The 4,694-nt window shown below is 39.7% G+C and overlaps 1 non-coding gene across 1 annotated transcript; it reads right to left on the minus strand.

Moving 5' to 3' along the window:
- Positions 1 to 406: 406 nt before the first annotated feature.
- On the minus strand, positions 407 to 512 carry LOC122044733. The gene has a single exon (XR_006129748.1). It is a non-coding gene; the product is annotated as a small nucleolar RNA R71 (small nucleolar RNA).
- Positions 513 to 4,694: the final 4,182 nt, after the last annotated feature.

Consider the following 4,694-nt stretch of genomic DNA (forward strand, 5'->3'; position numbering starts at 1 on the left):
CAAAGGCAAATTGAAGAACAGGAACATTTGAACATGGCGAATAGACCACTCAAGGATTATGCAGCACCTTATGCAAGAGGTTTTCGATCTAGTATTTCAAGACCTTCAGTGGAAGCTAATAACTTTGAGATCAAACCCGCAATTATATCCATGGTGCAGCAGAACCAATTTGGTGGAGGACCTCATGAAGACCCCAATCAACACTTAGAGGTCTTTTATGAAATATGTGGTACCATGAAAATGAATGGAGTTCCTTCAGAAGCAGTTAGATTATTATTATTTGGGTTTTCTTTAAGAGAAAGGGCAAAGCAATGGCTGAATTCTTTGGCCCCTAATAGCATCACCACTTGGGAGCAGTGTGAGCAACAGTTTCTTGATAAATTCTATCCACCAAGCAAAACAGCTCATATGAGGAATTTAATTGCAAGCTTCAAGCAAACTGACTCAGAATCTATTTTTGAAGCATGGGATAGATATAATAGTATGCTTAGACAATGCCCACATCATGGGTTGGAAAGATGGTTAGTGTTGCACACTTTTTATAATGATATCAACTATCATACCAAAGTGTCCCTTGATTCAGCTGCTGGAGGGGCACTTATGAATAAACGTTTAGATGAAGCTAAAGAAATTATTGACAGTGTAGCACAAAATCATCATCAATGGGCAAATGAAAGAAGTGGTGACTATTCTTCTGTAAACCCAATAATTAAAGCATCAGGGAAGTTTGATGTAGATGCAGTCACTCTTTTGTCTGCAAAATTGGACGCTCTTACAAAGAAATTTGAGAATATGGGGACTAGTGCTAATATGGTCAATGCTATTAGTACATCTTGTGAAGTATGTGGGAGTTCAGAGCACTCAAATGACTCATGTCCATTGGAAGCTATCACTGCACAAATCAATCAACTGGAACAATGTGATGCAATCATGAGTTACAATCAAAGGCAGAACAACCCATACTAAAATACTTATAACCTTGGATGGAAGATCCATCCCAATTTTTCTTACAGAAATAATCAAGATCAAGGACCATCTATGGGGGCAAGACCAAATTTTCAAGCTGGGCAACAAAATTTTCAACATCTATCTTCTCAAGGCTTACCAATGTCAAATATTGAAAAGATGCTTGAAGAAATTATCTCAAGTCAGAATGAAATGAAGCAAGATTTAGCAAAGCTCATTCAGAGAATGGATAATTCTGAAAAGCATCAAAAGATCCAGGATAGTTAAATTGCCCAACTAGCTTCCTCATCATCCAGAGCACCAGGACAACTTCCAGGAAAACCTGATGTGAATCCTATGGAGCATTGCAATAGAATTGAGCTTAGGAGCGGATGGACCTTGGGAGACTCCCAAGTGACTGCTCCGAAAGGGATACAAAAAGAAGAAGAGCTCTCTCCTCTTATACCAAATCAGATTCAAGCTAATGAGGAGAGTACCATTGAGGTTGAAGAGACTCTTCCACTAAACCATCAGAGCAAAGTTGTCCCTTTTCCTCAGAGACTTACAATGCTCAAGAAGGATGAAGAATTTGGCAAGTTTTTAGAAAAAGTTAAGGAAATTTGTGTAGAGGTACCTCTCATTGATGCTATTCTTCAAATGCCTAGATTTGCCAAATTCCTGAAGGATCTCATGTCAAACAAGAGAAGAAGAGGAGAGGTTGAGACAATTGCGCTTAGTGAGGAATGTAGTGCTATTTTGGAGAAGAACACTTCCCCAAAACTAAAGGACCCAGGGAGCTTTTATATTCCTTGCAACATAGGAAAAGATTTTTTTGAAAAAGCTTTTTGTGATTTGGGGGCAAGTGTTAGCCTCATTCCCTATTCAATTTGTAATAAATTAGGTCTCAAAAACATTAAACTTACTACTATGGCACTTCAACTTGCCGATCATTCCTGCAGGTACCCTTTGGGTATTATAGAAGATGTGCCAGTAGAGGTGGATGGGAATGTTATTCCCACAGATTTTGTCGTGTTGGACATGGAAGAGGACCCCAGGATTCCTATCATATTAGGGAGACCTTTCCTTGCTACAGCTGGAGTTATAATTGATGTCAAAAATCATAAGCTTTCTTTGGTAATTGGTAAGGAAAGGTTGGAATATGATTTATCTAATATCTCTAACCATGTCTCGTCTCTTTTAAATGCTTGTAGCAGGACAAGCATTTATAAACTTGAGGAATGGAATTTCCATCCTCATGGAAGGCCACCAAACGAAGGAGACAATGTGGTGGAAGATGTTGGGAGAAGATCTCCCAACAAAAACGAAAAGTATATCTGGCCTCCAAGGGCGAGGAAAAGAAGTGAATGATCAAGTTTGGTCGAGCTAAAGACCTTAAACAAGTGCTTCTTGGGAGGCAACCCAAGGGTTCTTTTAGTTAGTTTTGAATTGTATTTTAATTTCTTTTAGTTTGATGCATTCTTTTGATTTTGTTTTCAGGTTAGGTGCAAAACATAGCCCGGCAGTGTGCTATACACGGCCAGGCAAAGGATGCAGAGAAGGGAAGTGCTTGGGCCGTGTCATCCAGGCAAGGCAGTGTAGGATCTCCCGAGGAGAAAAAGGTCTAGGCCGTGTCTCAAACACGGCCGTGTAAAGAATCCCGAGGAGAAAAAGGTCTAGGCCGTGTCCCAAACACGGCCGTGCAAAGAATTCCGAGAAGAAATATGGAGAGGCCGTGTCCCAGACACGGCCGTGCGAAGAATCCAGAGAAGGAAGAGGGAAAGGCCGTGTGGATCTGCACGGCCCGTGTAGGAGAGTTATTAAAGTCTTCTTTCTACCTTACACGACCAGATCTTGGCCGTGTTCCGCACACCCCCAACTCTCCAAAACATCTCTTTCTCTCCCAATCTCTTAAAAACTCCTCTCTAATCTCTCAAGATCTCTTAGATCTGGATTCTCCTCCTCTCTAAGACTTGGACTTTTTGTTCTCCTAACCTAAGATCTTTGCTCTATGAAGTTTTGTTCTTTGAGTTCCATTTTTCCAACCCTAGATAATTCTTCCCCTATCTAAACTCATCAAGATGTCCAACATTTTGAAGAAACTTCACAAAGGAGGTGGTGGATCCAGTGGAGACAAAGAGAAGGAGCCATCAAGGGACAAAGGAAAACAACCAGTGAAGGGCAAAGGCAAAAGGACTTCACGCAACGAAGGTAATGACAATGAATTCAATATTGTGTTTAGAAATGATGATCAAGTAACTAGATTTGCAATTCTTGTCAATAGAAAGATAGTGTGTACTAGATATATGGACCCAACTGTTCTTGATATGCTTGGAATTAGGGAAGATGTAGATTTGATGATTGGGTTTTTGGATTGGAGTGATATTATGTACACACATTTGCCTACATATCCTCATCTTGTTTTGGAATTTTTAAGTTCATTGGATGTCCATTTTACTAATGAAGATGATTATTTTACAAAAATCTCATTTAGACTAATGAATCAAGAATTTCTATGGGCATTTAGTGACTTTAATTCTTGTTTTGGATTAACCACCGGTAGCCCTCGTAGGTTTGATCCAAGGTTTAATTGGAATCATTTTTGGAATGCAATAACTGGGTTAGATCAACCTTATGAGCCTTCAAGAGCTAAGGCCTCCCATATGCAAAACCCCATCTTTAGGTATCTACATAGAGTCATGGGTAAAACTATTTTTGGTAGGGGAGAGAGTGATGGGGTGGTTAAAAAGATAGAGCTTTATGCTTTATGGGCTATGCTTTATAAGGTTGAATTTGATTCTGGTTTTCATTTTGTTCAAACCTTATTAAGATCTGCTAGGGCATCATCGGGATCAATTGTTTTTGGTGGTTTGATTACCCGAATAGCTTATAATTTAAATCTTGATGTTGATGGGTTGGAAATAATTCATGGTAATGACATGATTGACATTGATGCATGTCTTGCTATGAAAATGATCGTTCGGGATGAGAATGGTTTTGTGTTTCCTTGGAGGAGTGGTTCTCCTTTACCCCTTCCTTTTCTTGAACGAACTACTATTCGTAACCCGGCTAATTGGGTAATTTCTGAGTTAGATTTTGAGGATAACCCTTCTATACCTGGAGACACTGAGCCACATCATGAGCCCTCGTCATCTGGACACCCGCAGCCTTCTAGTTTTATGGAGCCTGCAAGGCATTCTTTTGCATATGGCACGGGATCTTCTAGGTTTGATTTTTCAGATTTTCGTACGTCTATAGAATCACTTCATGAGAAGCAAGATGCCCAACGAAAAATGTTGGAGGGGCGCTTCTCTTTATCTGATGATCAATTTAGGGAGGTACAAAATCATTTTCAGTTTACCAGGAATTTTCAAGGTCAAGTGGCTGAGTTTGTGCAGGATTATGATACTGATCAGGCTAGGATGAGAGATTTTATGCAGAGCATGATGCTTACTAGCCAACAAGTAGATTCTTTATATGAGTATCATAGATCCTTGGGTGAGATTCCAGGTTTTCCTAGTTTTCTTATTGGCCAACCACGTTGTAGACCTCCTTTCCCTCGTCCACCTCCACCTCCACCTCCTCCACCATATTGATTTCATCGGGACGATGAAAAGTTTATGTCTGGGGGGGTGTCATGTACTGTTTAGTTTGGTTTTCAGTTTTTAGTTTTTGTTAGTTTTTCATGTTGGTTCTTATTTTCATTGCTTGTTGCTTTATTTTGCTTATTTTTGAAATAATCATGGCAAAAA

This window comes from Zingiber officinale, chromosome 2A (genome assembly GCF_018446385.1).
Source record: "Zingiber officinale cultivar Zhangliang chromosome 2A, Zo_v1.1, whole genome shotgun sequence".
NCBI lineage: Eukaryota > Viridiplantae > Streptophyta > Magnoliopsida > Zingiberales > Zingiberaceae > Zingiber > Zingiber officinale.